The sequence below is a fragment of the Felis catus genome, chromosome A2, assembly GCF_018350175.1.
Source record: "Felis catus isolate Fca126 chromosome A2, F.catus_Fca126_mat1.0, whole genome shotgun sequence".
In the NCBI taxonomy this organism is placed as follows: Eukaryota; Metazoa; Chordata; class Mammalia; order Carnivora; family Felidae; genus Felis; species Felis catus.
The window spans coordinates 154395733-154413727 of NC_058369.1; the positions used below are offsets into that span (position 1 = coordinate 154395733).

General features: G+C 46.3%; 1 protein-coding gene and 1 long non-coding RNA gene across 8 annotated transcripts in view; one reads left to right on the forward strand and one right to left on the reverse strand.

The window, feature by feature from the left end:
• Positions 1-17995, reverse strand: part of HIPK2 (homeodomain interacting protein kinase 2) — a 190266-nt gene that overhangs the window by 131728 nt on the left and 40543 nt on the right. The window lies entirely within an intron of this gene.
• LOC123384053 lies at positions 14216-16954 on the forward strand. The gene is made up of 2 exons (XR_006594644.1): positions 14216-14671; positions 15046-16954. It is a non-coding gene; the product is annotated as an uncharacterized LOC123384053 (long non-coding RNA).

Genomic DNA, 17995 nt, shown 5'->3' on the forward strand with positions numbered 1-17995 from the left:
ATCATGACCTGAGCCAAAGTCAAGGTGGACGTTCAACCAACTGAGCCACCCAGATACGCCGTAACCATTTCTCATAGAAGCACAAGGACAGTGGGATTTCCATCAAGGACTGCTGTTGTCTGGCCATCCTTGTGTTCCCGTCTCAGACCCCTCGCATTACCTAGAGTGGTCATTAAACATTTTCCTTCACACCCTGTCACCGGTCACCCTAGCCACCCTCCCTCCCAGCAGACACCTTCCACTTGTCCGGGAGCCCAACACCTGCAGTCTTGCTTTCCACCTTTATTCTCTTCATTTCAGAACATTCCTGAATCTACATCCAGCCCCCATCCTTTCTGCTTTCTCCCCGGTCTCAGAGGAAGCTGTGTCTCTCATTTCCAACCCCCAAATCTCCTTTCATTCTCATGATTCCTCCTCTCCAGTTCCCTCCACTGTCCTCTCCCTCTCCCAGAGCTTTCAATTTCTGCTTGTTAATTAGATCCAGGTCCTTAGTAGGTATTTAATAAAGTTTTGCCAAGCAAATCAATGACTTAATCTTTTTCTGCCTTCCTGTGTCACCGTGTCACACATTCCCAACTTAGAAGGTAAGAAGAGTAACAGCCATACTCTCCCCCTTTAATTTTTTCCTTCTCACCTGTCATCAGTGGTTTATGCTCCCTTTTCTTCAAGGCTCTCTCCTTAGTCTAGGCCCCCATCCCGCACATCCACACACTACAGGGCTGTGTTCTGCAAGGTTCTTAAAGGTAAATGACTTCCTAATTGCCTAAACCAATGGCCCCTTTTCAGCCCCTATTCTCCTTGACCTCCCTGCAACATCTGATATGCTGACCACAACTTCCTTCTCGATGCTCTTATCTGTGCTTATGAGAATCTGTAATCTCCTCCTCCAGTGTCTGATTGCACACCATGTGCCTGGGTGGTTCCTTTTCCTCTTCCTCCTTTAAAATGTTGGTATTTCCAACATTTTGACTCTCTTCTCTCTGGAAGATATTCATTCAAACAGTTTGAGCTGTCATTTTTATGCAGGCGACTCCCACCGTTTATATCTCAGGCCAGGTTCTCCCTCTTATCTTCCATTAGGAAGTTCTGCCTCCTGCAACGTCAAAGACTATCTCCCAAAGCTGAATTCCTTATCTTCTCCTAAAACTTTAGCCATCTCACGCCCCTTTCTAACATCCCCCTTTCTGTTCATAGAATATTCTTCTAGTCACTTGGTTCCAAACATGTGGATTTACCTTTGATGAGTCTTCTTTTATCCATGGACAACGTACTAATCTTATTAATTTCTCTTTCTTTCAAAATGTCTTCTGTAGCCATCTCTGTATTTCCATTCTGGCTGCCACTTCCATGATTAAAGCATTTATTTATCACTTCCTAATAGGACTAGGGCCAATGCCAACATCTGGTCTACCTGAGAAGTCTTTTCCTCTAACTTGTCCATATTCAGTCACCAGATTAATCTTCCTAGAATAATTCTAGGCACATTACTCCCCTGTCCAAAAACTTTCAGTGTCTTCTTAGTGTCTACAAGATAAAGCTGAGGACTCTTTCACTTAACACTATCACATTCAATTTCAATTACCTTCTTGGTTTCATCTCCAATGAAGAACTATCCTCAACCCCCAACTTGAATTAAGCAGTTCTATCACTGTTTCTAGAATGTCTCTACACGTCCTACCTCCACACTCCTATCTCCATTCCCTCATCTGGCACGCCTTCAAAGTTATTCAAAGACAAGACAATTCGGATCCCTCCTCTTCCCAGACCTCACCAACCCACAGTGATCATTCCCGAATCTCTTTCCCTACAGCACTTACCATATGCACTATCCATTTGGCCACAAATTGTACCTCTGCCTTGCAAAATCTTGTCTTGTTGAGCTGAATTACTTATTTTTTGTGCTATTTCACTTGTTACACATTTAGGTCATGTTTCCATAACCAGCTTATATTCTGGGTCCAAGAGCTGCAGTTTATATTATCCATGGCAGGCACTCAGTTGATGGAATAAAAGCACTCTAACTGGCCAGACCTCCAGGAGAGCTTAGCTCTCTGGCCATAGAGCAATGACCAGTCATGGGCACCTATGGGACCTGGCCATCCCCTGGAAAGTAAAGAAAAACCCGTCGCTATCTTCCCACCCATACCAAGGCTTTTTAAAAAAAAAACGAGGCAGGCGTTGGGCAGCTCCTGCCCTGATGTCAGCACTCACAATCTATCGGTACTTTCAGTCTGGACATGCTCTGACCGTCCACAAGCAGCCTCAGCCTGACACCCAGCACCTGCTCGGAGCCCCACCTTCAACCTGATCCCATAGATCTAAGAAAGGCTTCCCTTCCTGTTTGGATCCTGAACTCCAATATCTACCTATGCAAAATGACTACACCTCCATATACATCTTTCTGCCCGGCGAGACCATTTTGGCTTGCTTATTCAGAATCTACACTTTACCTATTTTTTCCCCATTGCTCCTTCTGTTCAAGTCAACCTCCCTCTAATTCTGTCGTAATACTGAAAATGTTGTTTTCTATAGTCACCAGTACTAAATATTCATATTGTCCTAGATGTTGTCCACTATGTAGAAATAACCAGTCCCTCGACTTTTAGTAACTTATCTACTGGAGGCAAAGCGTTTCCTTTGTCCTTTGCTACCTCATGTGCCCCTCATTCCTCAACCCTCAAGTACTTGGGGAGGGAAGGGTCGCATGGCATTGGAAGAAAGTTGCTGATGTTACATAAGGGAGAAGTGGCTCTTTTCTCTATTTTCACTGTTTCAAAAACATTTTGTAGAAAGGCCAGAGTGTAGAAGTGGAAATTTACAGAGGGGAAGAGGATGGCTTATGACTTATTTGTTATTGGGATGACAGCCAAGGGTCATAAAATTGTGGAAATCATCGCTGGCTACCTCTGGTGACAGATGCCCGGGACCAGAGAGGAGATGCGCGTGGCTAACAATGCCCTTCATCGCGCCTGGGGCCTCAAACTCTATTCCTCAGGATTACCATGATTCTCCAGATTTTAAAATCTCAAGTACCCACTAGGCTCTGGGCCAGATGTACTAGGGACAGGGTAAGCACACGTCCGACTTTGTCTGGGACAGTCCAGTTACTCTTTCCAATCCATTCTCACAAAGGTCCTAGTTTGAAAGCTAGGAAGACAATTGATGGGTTTAGGCTCCCAGGATTAAGCAGAAAAATCAGGCCCTGACCCTAGACATTCCAACCAAAACAATTCTATGTGCCTCTTTGTCTCTGTCTTAATGGTTTATTGATAAATTCCGTTTTCTAGGATTAAGAGTAATTTTTTCCACCTAAAAATAAGAATAGCTAAATATCTTCCTGATTTTCCTGAAGGATTAGCACACAAGATTTTTTAAATGTCATTTATTAAAGGACTGGCTCATTTAGTTCTTTTTTTCTCCCCCTGCTTAGTTGCTTAGTTTCTTCATAATTTTTTATTTCACAACTAGAAGAACTGAAAAGTTGCTTCACATCTGAGTACATTTCCTTTCCATTTCACCACCCCAAAATTATCTACTGGAAGATCAGACTCTGGTGAAACCATGGGGATGAGTGAGGGTTCAACTATGATTTAAAAAGAAATTAAATTGAATTCAACTTCGCTGAATTCTACCAAAGCTTGAGAGAAGGAATTGTAAGTAAAATAATGGCACCATTTCCCGCAGTGGATAAGGTTTAATTGTGGTTTGGCAGATGTGAAACAGATTACCACACAGAATCCAGGTACATTATTCGCGAGAACACAATCGTGAGCACCACAATCGTGAGCACCTTGGTGTAGAAGGTACACACGTCCCCACTTCCCCAAATCCTCTGACACACACTTCTGCTGAGTAATGAGTGTTTGATAGGAGCAATCAGGAACTTAAAGGAAGGATTAATTCCCATACCCGACGGGATGCCGTATCTGTATCATAAATCAAATTATTACATGAAGATATCGTCCAGTTCTAGAATATTTCAAAAGAAATGTCAAAAATATACGAATGTTAGAAATGAGCACCTGAATGGATATTTTTCAACATCTAGGGTTAATCTGAAAAACCCTTGATCACCCTGTACAACATGATAATTGGACGCCTCGGGGCTTGAAAAGTACTAGGAAAAAAATGTCTTCATGGACATGCAAAACCATATTCATACAATTTTAATGATAGTCTCCCTGCTTATCAAGTTTATATTTCACAACTAGTGCAAAGATAATTTCAGATTAGCCAATTTTAAATGATATATTTCCAAAACAGTGTACACTAAATGCCTGTGGGGCTTTTACATTGTTTTCAATCAAAGTCGGTTTATCCTCTAGTGGTGTCACGTTAAATATACAGTCTACTCCATCAGAGCACAGTTGAGAAGCAAACATACACTCGACAGAATTCTTTTGTCGATAATGACAATAACAATACTACTGACTGCATTAAGGGTCCTCTCTATAAAAAAGGCTGGGGCTGGGCACAGAAGGAAACACAAAGACATCTAACACATCAGCATTGCCTAAAGGAGCCTCAAATCTCATGGGTTTGTCAAGTTCACTGCAAATTAAAAAACAACAGGCAATTCTAGGCAACTTTAAGTAACTAGTCAAGCTAAACATGACAGGAGTTTAGAGGAGCTAAGACTTGAGCTGAGATTAGAGAGAGCGGGTATCTTTGAAATGTTCCAGGTCCTGCTAACTGGCGTAAGCAAACTGTGGGGAGCAGCCGGCACTATGGCCCTATGCCCTCAGGAAGTTTAGGATTTGCTTGGAGATGACAATGTAGGGGCATTTTACATAGGAAAACAACAACAAATGCTAAACGAATAAACAACCGTGTGTACAAATAGCCTACCCACCCAGAACTGTCATCTTCTAACTCAGTCTTTCAGAAGTAAGTTTTGAATACTCAGTAAGGCTGGGGTGGAGCCCGACCACTAAAGCCACTCCCATCCAACCTTTAGCCTTCACCCGGCCTTACTGACTGTCCTCTAACACAATTAACAAGTTGCAGAGGGACTATCATTGACTTTGCTCTCTGTGTCAGACCCCGGGTGCTTACACCCCACAACTGTAAAGTGCATTTTCCCTGTTTTACAGATGACTTAATGGAGTCTGGGGACATGATCTAGTTTGTCCAAGGTCACTTTGCTACTACGAGCAGGGCTGGGATTTGATCTGATGTCCGTCTGACTCTCAATTCATGCTATTAACCATTCTTTTTCACTCTTCAGGTTCTCAGACTAGAAGTTCCAAACAAGGAGACCGGTCCAACAGGCAAGGAGAAATAAAAGCTGATACGGGAGAAGCGACAGATGTAAAGTATGGGGCACCCCCGACTGCGCACCACCTGCTAAAATCATGGGCACCCACGACAGTGATCATCCTAAGCCATCTACCAATTCTGCATCATCTGGTTCCCATAACATCCGAGAAACACAACCAGTCAAAATTGGTCAAATAAAATAAGTGTACGTCATTAAAGAGGTAAACCTCACTTATCCGATGCAGAGCGGCCCCAGTGGGCAGAGCACTGGTCTGGAGTGAGATGATCTGGGCTGTCACGGCAGTCCAGGGGTGAGGCAATGAGGATCTGGACTAAGGGACTGTCTGAGGAAACAGAAAGGAGGTAGCAGAAACACAAGGCTTTGTGGAGAAGAAAAGACAAGACACACTGACAGGTGGGATGTAAGGGCAAAGGACAGAGAAATCAAATATGTCTGGGGGGCTCAAAGGAGCAGGGTTCCACGGCTGTGGCAGGAAAGACGGGGAGTGGAAGCAAAGCTGTCTGTCTCGGGGGCGGGGGATGGGATAACAGAACAGGTTTTCCACCAAGTGGAGCTACAGCACTGGCAAGGTGCCCAAGTGGAGACATTCAGCGTTGAACTCTTCACGCTGCAACTCTGAGGCAAGGAATTCCTTAATTTACCCAAACTAAAGTGTCAGGAGTCTCTGCTCACTGACCATCAGCATCTACTTCCCATTTGCTCAGTTGAGTCTTGAATGAGGATAAACCATCTTGAAAAGAGAATGGATTCCAACAAGGTGCGCTAACCTGGCACAGGATTAGTCAGAGGGGGAAGAGGGCAGGGTGACCCTGGATCAGCCCACGCGCACACCAGAGATTGCTGAACAAAGATCAGCAGGACCAGTGACAAAGATACCAAAAGGGGAAAAGACTAAAATCAAAAGTTCACATCCCAAAGAGACGGAGGAAGGAAAGGTGTCCTTGATTTTGAGGGGAGAGTCCGGCTGGAAGAGCTCTATTTTGGATAGATTTCATTGTAGGCATTGATAACAACATAGAGGAAATGTTCTATATGGACTGAGAAAAAAACCAGGACAGGAGAATGAGCGAGAGATCGTGACTGGAGATATTGACCTTAAGGGCCATCACCAACACCTAGATGGAAATGGAGTCCGTGTGGGTAAAGCTGTTTCCCAGGAGAAATGGTGTAGAAAGTAGAGCAGATGGCAAATAAAGAAATCCTTGGGGGCACAGACGTTGTCGAATAGTATGAGGAAAGTATGAGTCATGGGGAAAAGTCAAGGATAAAATGATGATAAACACAATTAAGGGATTGATCCTAGAGAAGGAAAACAGAGAAAGAGCTACTGGGCCTGGCTGGATATAAGCCAATAGCCCTCTTTTCCCACAGTGTCAGGAGGAGAGAAAGAAGGGGTGCTTTCCCGGGAAGAGAAGCAAACGCACCAAGTTACCCTCTTGCTTTTCCAAGAAATGTGATTCTCTTCAGGACTCTCAAAATCCTTTACGTCATCTGCCTTGAATCTACAAATTCTACCAGAAGCTGGAGTCCTTCAATTGAGAAAGCATCCTGTCCTCGCCATTTGCAAATTCTCCTTATCTGCCTTCCTATGGGCTCGTGATGTGTCGAAATCGGCCCCTCTCAGGTTCAGACTTACTTCTTTTTGGAAGGTGCTAACCACACCTATAACAGCTTTGAGACTCTCTCACATTCACCTTGCTGTGACTCTACCATATTGCCTGAACAAAGCCATAAACCGTGATAGATGAACCAGCCTTTCACGGCAGCAGGTGAGTACCGTAGTCCACGAATGGATTATGTGGAGGCCACGTTACCAGGTGTTTACAGGCAATCTGGAAATTAGGAATCCAATATAATTCTGGTGAAGGAAAGAATGATGCCATTAAGACACACATGCTTTCCAGTTTCTTTCTCTAGGAAATTGGCGGAATCCATGAAAGGAGAAACAAAACTAACTCAAAAACTCCTTTTTAAAACAATAGCTGCATTAATCAACACTCTTGTTAGTAAAAAAACAAGGAACAAAAAAACCCTTAAACTCCTGAACATCAGAGTATTAGTTTCCTGGGGCTGCTGTAAGACAGGACCACAGACTGGGTGGCTGAAGCAACAGGAATTTGTTCTGTCACAGTTCTAGAGGCTGGAGGTCAAGATCAAGGTGTTGGTAGGTTCAGTTCCTTCCGAGGACTCGTTCCCAGAATCCGTTCCAAGGCTCTTCATGGTCTATAGGAGGCTGTGTTCTCCCTGTGTGTCTTCACTCCTTCTTCCCTCCATGCATGTCTCTGTGTCCAAATTTCCCTTTTTATAAGGACACCAGTCATGTTGGATTAGGACCCACCCTGATGACCTTACTGTAACTTGATTAGCTCTGTAAAGATTGTGTCTCCAAACAAGGTCACGTTCTGAAGTACTGGGTGTTAGAATGAAGCATGTGAGTTTGGGGTGGGGGGCACAATTCAACCCATAATAATAGGTTTAAGGAAACCAAAAGCTTTTTACCAGACTTTAATCTTCTCAGGATATAGAGTCTGGATATTCCAAAAGAACTCCCTCCGTTTTTCCCTCCTTAGAGAGAAGATATTTCATTTTGTGATTTCCCCATATCTTGCCTCGAATGACCTATGAGGGCATTTCAATTAGTCACATATTACATATGGAAACAAGCAAAAGCAAAGTGGTTATTTTCAATTAAATTCTGCATGACGTGCATGTTCTAGTGCTTCTGGAAAAGGCCATGCAGGGATGTACCTGTTACGTATCCTGAGGATAACTGCAGTCAACTCTGATATAAAGGAGAGTTGGCAGGGACATGTTAGTAACACCCAAATGGGAAAGAGTCAGCCAAGTTTCTAGTTCTGACTCTGGGTGTATCAAATATTTGTGAAGTAGGACATGAGTAAGCTCAAAAGAGAAATCATTTGTGGGCTGGGCATGGGATGGAAGTTTTCTTCTCGGGCCAGTCTTGTGTCACACGTACTAATTCTCTTCTGCTGTCCACACTATCCTTTTCATGCAAAGCCTGTGGCGGCTGTGACATTTCCCAGCTTTGCGTTTTCCTTCCAACTGAGGATCTCAAGAAGAGAGGCCTTCCTAAACAAACTTGACGGGATGAAAAGGGTAAATATCCACCAACTGTAAAAACAAAACCAGCTTTACTCCTGGTTTCAACACAGATAAATTCCATTCAAATATACATTTTCTAAGGATCTAGAAGGATGCTCATTTTGTTCCTGAAATGTTCTAAATAAGGCAGTTGAACTTTCAATGGTATTAATTTCCAGGTGTTTGAGTCACAAATTTTTGCAAAAGCCTTGTCCTCGAATCTCTCAGCCACACTCTCTCATTACCGCCCCCCCCCCCCATTCACTACTGCTCCAAAATCATGACTGACACCTCAAGAAACGAGTGAGCCAGAACTGGAACACATCTTGGGGAGACCAGGTATGTATCTGGCAATGCCATGCAAGCCTCAGTTTCGAGTTTTCTATCCTTTAGAAATGTCATAAAGTCTAGTCCAAATCAAGGCTAAAAATCCATTAGGCTTTTTACTCTCGAGTGCAAAACAGAGTTATTCTGGTACCATACTGGTAAAGTAAAATCAAATGGTCTCCTTACTTAACTGTCACTCATCCCATGCCCAGCCCACAACCGATTTGTCTTTCTGAGCTCATTTAGGTTCACCTCCGGAAACGCTTGGCACACTCAGCATTGGAACAGGAAACCTACTTTCCTCTTTCCCATTTGGTATTCTAATTACTGTGCCACGCCAACTCTCTTTGACACCAAAGAGTACGCAAATTCCATTACTCTACGGAATGCTATTGCTATGTGTCCCCTCAAAAGATATGCTGGAGTCCTAACCCCCGATACTCGCAAAGGTGACCTTCTTTAGAAAGGAGGTCTTGAGGCTGTGATCCAGTTAAGATGAGGCCATTAAGGTGACTCCAAACCCAATACAACTGGTGTCCTTATAGGAAGAGGAGGAAAGACAGACACACAGAGAATTCCGCATTAAAGAGACAGAGGCGGAGGTCAGAGTGGTGTGGCTGAGGGCTGCGGGTGCCACCAGAAGCTAGGGGGCGGCCAGGAAGGCTCTGCCCGGAGCCGCAGTGGGAGCCAGGCCCTGCTGACACTCGGCTTTCCGACTTCTGGCCTCTGAACTATGAGAGAATAATTTTGTGTTGTTTCAAGCCACATTTTGGGCACCTTAATGCGATCATAGCGCTAGGAAACGAATATACTCTGTAATATATTTCAGGATCTATTTCACCGCAGAAAAATATGTTTGTACTCAAGCTGTGATAAAGCATTTGTAACAATCGCAGGGTCACGCGGGCCAAATGGAGTCTGTCTTTGCCGCCTCTTGGTTGAAAAGCTCTAGAAGCATCCTCAGCTTTACTCCCATGGCTTAGTCACCAATCCTGCCAGGGCGCAGAGCACGTCCCCTTTCGATGCGAATACATTTGTTCAGGGCAACCCGCGTTCGACTTCAGAACAACAAAATTTGGGACGAGAGCAGGCGACAGTTCCATCTGTGCTCAGCTGCAGCCCACCAGCAGTTAAGGAGTCCGGGGAAGGCATTTCCTCAGACCCGCCCTCTTGAAACCTCAACTCCTTGCTGTTAGACAAAGAAGCCAGGACAAAGGCCCGCCGCCTGCAATCTGCTCCCGGTACAACACCTGTTCGCTGCCTCTTGTGCTCATGTTTATGTATGCCTCCTAACGTTTCTCTCCTAGGCTGTTATCTATCTACCCGCAAAGAAAACTTCGTGAAAGCTGTCAGGCAGACACAGGGATGCCTGCGAAGCCGCCCGCACACAGGCCTCTCTCCCTTGGGTTCTCTTCAAACCCAGGATCCACCCCACCCTCGGCCGGGGGCACAGCAGCACACCCCTCTTCCCGGACTGAAATGCCGTCCGCCGCTCCCATCGGGAACTCTCCATTACTGCTCCTTTGCTCCCTGGCGGGTTTTTTCATTGCTCTCAGTTGCTTTAACCGACATCTGACAAAACTCCATTACAGATCATTTTGGGGAAAGGGAGAGGAAGTGCCACTCCCGTGGTGGAAAGAGAAGGAAAGTGGGAAGACACAAAGGAAGAAAAGTCAGGGAAATGGGTGGAAGGCTGGCAGGGATGCTGGGAGGAAGGTAGGGGAGGAGGAAAAGGTAAAAGAAAAGATGGCAGGGGGCGCCTGGGTGGCTCAGTCGGTTGAGCGTCCGACTTCGGCTCAGGTCATGATCTCGCCGTCTTGTGAGTTCGAGCCCCGCGTCGGACTCTGTGCTGACAGCTCGGAGCCTGCTTCGGATTCTGTGTCTCCCTCTCTCTCTGCCCCTTCCCGGCTCTTGCTCTGTCTCTCAAAAATAAATAAACGTTTAAAAAAAAAATTTTTTTTTTTTTAAAGATGGCAGCGAAGTGAGAAAACGCTTGTGCAGATTAAGGTGGGCTCTTATGTCTGCCGCAAGGACACTTTCACGCTAGGAGTCACTGCCATCAGGCCAGCCCCGGTGCGGTTATCAGCCCACAGCCTGGGTGCTGGGCTACCCACAGGCGGCACCGAGGGGAGGTGACGCTCTGACGGTTACTGGCGCCTTCCTCCCGCAGCATGGCTCACACGTAGGAGAGCCTGCCCGTGTCCTGCCTCGTAACGCAGGCAGGCACCTGGTGACAGGGGGTAACAGCGTTCTGAGAGCTCATTCCAGACTGCTTCCGAGTTCCCGGGGAGCACGTCGGCCGCGGGCTCTGCCCCTCGCTGGCTGCGCGGTCTCGGCCCGCCACACGGCCTCTCTAGGCCTCAGCGTCCTCCTCCAGAAAACGGGCACGGCGAGAGCTTCTCAGGGGGTCGTGGTGAGGATTAACGGCACGAGGACACGCGAGCACTCAGCCCGGTGCCCGGCCCACACACGCGGTTCGGTGTGCCATCTCCGGATGGACAAAGGAAACAGAGAAACAATGAAATGGGTCTCATCTATTACTTATCTCAAATGCTACCCCGTCAGGAAAGGCAAGTTTGATCAGGAAGAAAGCAACTTCCGATGACCCTGAAGAGGATGCCGGGAAACTTCAAGGGCTTGAGAAGATTCACACGGCAGAGCCTATATTTTACCTACTCTGCCTAAAAAACATGTGCCTTTTTTCCCCTTGTAACTCTTTTCTTCTTTTCAAGTTTTGATTTGTTTTATTTAAAACAAATTTGTTTAACGTTTTATTTTTGAGAGTGAGAGAGACAGACAGACGGAGTGTGACAGGGGAAGGGGCAGAGAGAGAGGGAGACACAGAATGTGCAGCAGGCTCCAGGCTCTGAGCTGTCAGCACAGAGCCCGACGCGTGGCTGGAACTCGTGGACCCCGAGATCATGACGTGAGTGAAGTCAACGTTTAACCGACTGAACCACCCAGGTGCCCCGCAAGTTTTTAATTTGAACTCTCCCGTGACGTGGCTTCTTCTCTCTCTCTAGTTGTGTAGTTCTCTCAGCATTCAGACCGATTTCTTGGTGTTTGAAATGATTTGGTATTCACCTGCTGTGCTCGAGGGACGAGGTGAGCCAAGGCCACCCTAACTCCTCCAGGACTCTTTATAATGCTTTATACCAAAGTTCTACCCCTGGTCATAATTGGGACTCTCTTTCTTTTTATTTTTATTTTATTTTATTTTATTTTATTTTATTTTATTTTATTTTATTTTATTTTATTCATAAGCATAATTGACATACAGTATCATGTTAGCATCTGGTATACAACATGGTTAGTGACTTGACATTTGTAGACATTGTGAAGTGACCACCAAATAAGTCTAGTCACCATCTGTCACCTTACAGAGGTCCTACGATATGATTGAACTATATTCCCCATGCCGCATGTTATATCCCCATGGCCTACTTATTTTATAACTAGAGGTTTGTAGCTCTTAATCCCCTCCACCAACCTCCCCTCCCCCCCGCCCCCTTCCCTCTGGCAAACACCAGTCTGTTCTCTGTATCTGTGAATCTAGGTTTTGTTTTGGTTGGTTGGTTTTTGTTTCTTACATTCCACATATAAATGAAATCATGCAGCATCTGTCTTTCTCTGATTTATTTCACTTAATGTAATACCCTCTAGGTCCATCCAAGTTGTAACAAATGACAAGATTCATTCTTTTTTATGGCTGAGTAGTATTCCATTGTGTGTGTGTGTCACATCTTCTTTATCCATTCATCATTTGATGGACACCTGCGTTGTTTCCCCATCTTGGCTACTGTAAATAACGCTGCAGTGAACACAGGGGTGCATCTATCTTTGCAAATTAGTGTTTTTCTTTTCTTTTGCCAGAAAGCCAGTAGTGGACTTGCTGGATCATATGGTGGCTCTATTTTTAATTTTTTGAGGAACCTCCATACCGTTTCCATAGCGGCTGCACCAGTTTATATTCTCACCAGGAGTGCACAAGGGTTCCTTTTCCTCCACATCCTCTAACCAGCATTTGTTATTCGTCTGTTTGATAACAGCCATTCAGACAGGTGTGAGGTGACTAGACCCAGTTTCTAAACACAACGTGTTCATTGCAGATCCGTATCTGTTACATAAACTATGACCTTTTTTGATTGAACACTTGGTAAGAAAAAAAACAAAAACAAAACTTGACCACCCCTAATACATCTGATATTTATTTTTAATAAATTATACATGTTCTATTTTACTACCATAGTATGCCTACTAAAAAACACAAACATAGAAGATTTAAAAGAATGGGATAAAATATATGTATTTCTAGTGTTTGCTTCTATTTCCCAATAAATTGTTCTGAGCCCCTCACTTTGAAAACCCCCACCTATGACTCAGATGTCCAAGCCAAGTGAGTTAGCCTTGGCCACATGATTAACTGTGGCCAATAAAAAGTGAGCGAGAAATACTGTTTCTGGGCAGAGGCTTTGCGGAGCCAGTGTGCGGTCCCCCTATTCTTTTTTTTTTTTTTTTTAATTATTTTTAACGTTTATTTATTTTTGAGACAGAGAGAGACAGAGCATGAACAGGGGAGGGGCAGAGAGAGAGGGAGACACAGAATCTGAAACAGGTTCCAGGCTCTGAGCTGTCAGCACAGAGCCCGACGCGGGGCTTGAACTCACGGACTGTGAGATCATGACCCGAGCCGAAGTCTGACGCCTAACCGACCAAGCCACCCAGGCACCCCCGGTCCCCCTATTCGATCCTCCCGCCAGCGATGATCCCCGGGGTGGAGGCTGCATGGCCAGAGAACTGAATGAGGATAACCAGGAGCAGAGGGGCCCCAGCTGAGTCCCCACAGGTACGCAGGCAGCATGACGGCGAAACACACACACCCTTGTTGTTTTAAAGTCCCGGGTTGTGGGGGTTTTTGTGGCCGCAGTATAACTCAGCCCCTCCTAACTACAATGCAACTTCCCTTAATGCTGCTGTCCCAGATGAGTCTAAATGAACGAGGTCGAATGTAATTATATTTTGATGCTCGTCGTGCTCACCCGCCGAAAGCAGAGCGCACCATTTTTAGAGACAAATTTAAAACTTCTAAATGGTTCAATCCCTTACCGCCCCTATTTAGGCACCAGGTCTGTGCCCTGTGAAAAAGCTTCACGAGACCCATGCATTAAACGATGGCAAAGCTCCGAGCCTCAAAGCTATTAAGTGATTTCAGGTGTGCGCACCCTTATCCCCACCCAGGAACGCTCCAAAAAAAGCAGAAGGTTTAGGATCATCTGTCACACATGCCTATTAGGCTTGGAACCTTGGAGACAAATGACATGCTAGCACTGAAATGGGAAGCTGCTCTTGAGATCGGCCACGGCAGTTTGGCCGAATTGACGCTGAGGTGCCCTAGTCGGAGCCTCAGCACATGCCCCTCTGCTGCTGCTTTCCTGGGAAAAAGAGACTTTTTCACACCCTGCCCCCAGCTGCATGATGCGATGCTTCTGTTCTTGGGAGAGAATACCCAAGTTCTGACATCATAATAACCGTGGGTATTACTCACGATACGCTCACAAGCCTGGCGAGGCACAGTCTGTACCCTCTTTATCACTGAAGTCAGCAATGGGTTTAAAAATAGCATTTGCTCCCACACCCAGGGTACCACTGACTCATTAATGGAGGAACAAACACTATCCTGGACTCCTTACTTCTGTGGGGTTTTAGACTGAGGCTCCAAGAACTGAGGTACAGCACGTGTCCCCGCTCTAACAGGGGGGCTGTGCTGTGCCAACTTACAGAGAGAGCTCGGCAGATCCCAAAAGAAGGAATCCTTAGAAATTGCAAAAGCAGGATTTAAGATGCTGTCATATTTGTGACTCAAACATGATCATCCTAAAATGTCATTAAGGAAGATATCTATAAACCTGGGAACTGTAACATGCTGAACATACCAAAATAAAGAGGGATGATGTTACAGTGGTAAGTGACAGTCGTCGGAGTGAAGTTTATAAATAAGTCGGAGAGTTCTCATTGTTAAGGGGGAGAGAGGGGATTTCATTTTAGATGTCTGATTCAGGTTCTTTAGAGAGAAACATCCCTAGAGAGCCTTTTTTAAATTTATAGTTATCTGTAAAAACACATAATACCTTTTGCTCAAATTCTGTGCTTACTAAGCAATACGATCTCTTACTGGGATTCCAGAAAGGCCTCCCTGACCAAGGAGGAAATGCCCTTGGCATAAGCATGCCTCGCCTCTCTCTGTAATGATCCAGATTAATCAATCAGTTTTCTGTAAGATTAGTTACTGCGAGTCAGTCCTTCCCGACCTCATAATCCTTGATGAATTTCTGAAGCCATATTTACAGATCTGCCACGCTGAGGATTCTAGAGGCCATGGTGAGCATCCAGAAATGTCTGCCGAGAGACCACCATGTTCAAGCACCATCCCAAGGGCTGTGAGAACAGTACTACTGCTTTTGAAGAGAACACCACAAGGAGATGGGTGATGGGGAACCGATAACTGACCACGTTAAGGCTGACATAACTGTTACTGATGATATGCCGCAAGGCTTGGAAGGAGGACCGAGCACAGGACAGAGCACCCCAAGAGCAAGCGGTGGGAGGCTGAAGCACAGAGGCCAGTGGGTCAGGAGACATGCATCGCAGTTAGGGAATAAGACTAAACATTTTTTTCCCAGTAGGCTTCATCCCCAGAGCAGAGCCCAATGTGGGGCTTGAGCTCACGACACTGAGATCAAGACCTGAGCTGAGATCAAGACTGGACACTTAACCAACTGAGCCACCCAAGAGCCCCTAAGCCCATTATGATTTAAGATTTATAAGCCATCTACTTCCCACAGGACCTGGAATAGTTTGCAGATATAAGAATAAGATAAGATGCAAGAGGAACACCACTATCTGAAGGGAACACAAGGAAGAATGAGGACGGCCGAAAGCATCTGAGGACTCCCGCAGGGAGTGGCACATGCATTTGGAAAGGCGAGTTATAGTCAGACGTGGTTTCAATTTTATCCTGTAGGCAGCAAGGAGTCGTGAGGTGTTTGTGAGTGAGGAGAGGGCCAGTCGGCCTGCCACATGGAAAATGGCCTTGTGTGGCCAAGGCCAAGAGGCTCCCAGCCCGCCTTGGAGGAGGTTCTGTGAGGTGAGGTCCTGAACGAAAGGTGTAGAGCTGATGGGATGGTAAGGCAAGGCCACAGACAAGAGACTGAAGGAGCAACCTAAAGACTGTGGTGGCGGACGGGGAGGGAGAGGGCAGGAGAGGGATTGGCCATACCGTAGAGCCGCAGTGATGAGTGACAGAACACGGGGCTCTCGCTGACTTGGAGCAGCAGAAGGAGGCATGCCCTGGTGTTCGTGGCCAGGCCTGGGGGCTCTTTGAACCAGGATGCTCCCCGGGAAGCATCAATCGGCAATGACCCCTCCAGCCGCCCAGATTCTCCGTGAATGCGTCTCCAAGGCCAGAGCTGATCTAAAATGAAATCAGTTCTCACACCGGGTCTATGAGTTACTGCCCCATGACGATGCTCTCCAGCTGTAGCTGGAAGGACACTACCAGGTAACATAAAGCCTTAATCCCTAGGCGGGGGGGTCCAGGAGTGACAGGGACCTATAATCCTCGAGCAAAACCACACAGCAACCCTTCCAGAAGCACTCAACCAAAACCATCCGGCCTATGAGGGTACCTTTTGTTACACACGAGATATTAATGGAGAACATCCAGATTTCTGTGTTCCTTCTGATGGCGGGTGCGGTGAGAACTCTCTGGTCTTTCACTAACATCAAATACATACACTCCATCTACTCCCCACACCACCCCCCGCCCCAGCCCAAGTGAGCCAAGTGGACCCAGTGCTCAAAGTCCTCTGTATATCAGTTCTCAAAAGGTGGTGAAGGACGAAACTTCACCGCCATCCTGCACCACACGGCTCTCAGCGGCTCGCCTTGTGGTCTTGACCCCGCTGGCCAAGCCCTTTTCATTCTTTTTCAGTTAAGCAGAAAATGAACCATCAGCTCCATTTCCACTCTCTCTGCATGAATCCTTTTCCCTTTTCTTTCTTGGCTCAAACTATATGGCTCATATAGGATTCCCACCGTGTTCTTCAGGGACTCTTACCTTGCTAAGTATTCTTCTCTTCTAAGAAAGGCTGAATCCAAATAAAAGGTGGGAGAGAGTATGAACACATTCTAAGGGGCAAATGGAAATACAAGAAGGCAAAAGAATAAACTTGTTGATTTCTCGTTCCCCAGCTTTGACTCCTACAAAATGCTAGAAATTACTGGGGGCGATGAAGGGACCTCTAAGGAAGTGAAGTCAGCAGCCCGGGAACCTGTTTTCCATGCTTTACTCATGCCATGAAATCCCATTAAGTCACCAGGAATCCCCAGGAGGATAAGTTCTAATACCAGTCAGTTCAAAAGTAGAAACCACTGTGCAATTTACTCATTTCTCCCCACGCTTCAACCAAAGCACGGGTGAAAATCATCAAGAATCAGCCTTTCCCCGGGCCTGGTGGAGAGTGAGCCGCCAACGGCCAGGGCCAGGGCCAGGGCCAGGGCGGGCAGCACTCAGGAATGTGGGCCTACAGATAGATCTGGCCTCCATGCACACGAGTTGGGGGCAGGAAGTGCCTCCATGCCCCCTTGGTCCTGGGCCACACGAAGTGACTCAGAACTATGGCATCACAACTCAGCCATGAACAGAAAACAAACAAGGAACAAGGTGGGCCTCTCTTTAGATGCAGGCTAAAATCTGGGGAAACTTATCAGAACAAAGAAAAATGGTGTGCTTGCTGGCAGCCTGGTTTCTTTTTACACACGGGGAAGCCTTTCCTGCTGATTTAAGAGAGAGCCCCATCTGCTCAGAGACCGAATGTCAGTGCAGAAGGAGAGGGAAACTGCCCCTTGAGCGGCAAAGACACCGAAACGATCCTGAGAGGGGGATGCAAGCTGGCTCCAGCACGCGAGTCAAGTCTGCGGGAGAAGGGCTGCCCTCATCAAAGCTTGACACAGTCTTTAGCTCAGATGCTTCCCCTGGGCACAAACCACACAGATTTGGGCCACAGACAAGACTGGAGACCTCATTCCAAAAGGAATGAGAACACTACTGGGTCAACTGACAAAACTGGGATACAAACTGTTGTGCGAAACTATCACATCTGCGTCGAGTTCGCCAACGTTGGAGCCCATGCTGTTACCAGGGAGAGCGCCCTACTGTCGGGAAACATGCAGGATGTGTTGGGGGGGGGGGGGAGGGGGAGGGTTAGAGCAGCACCGCCCCCTAGA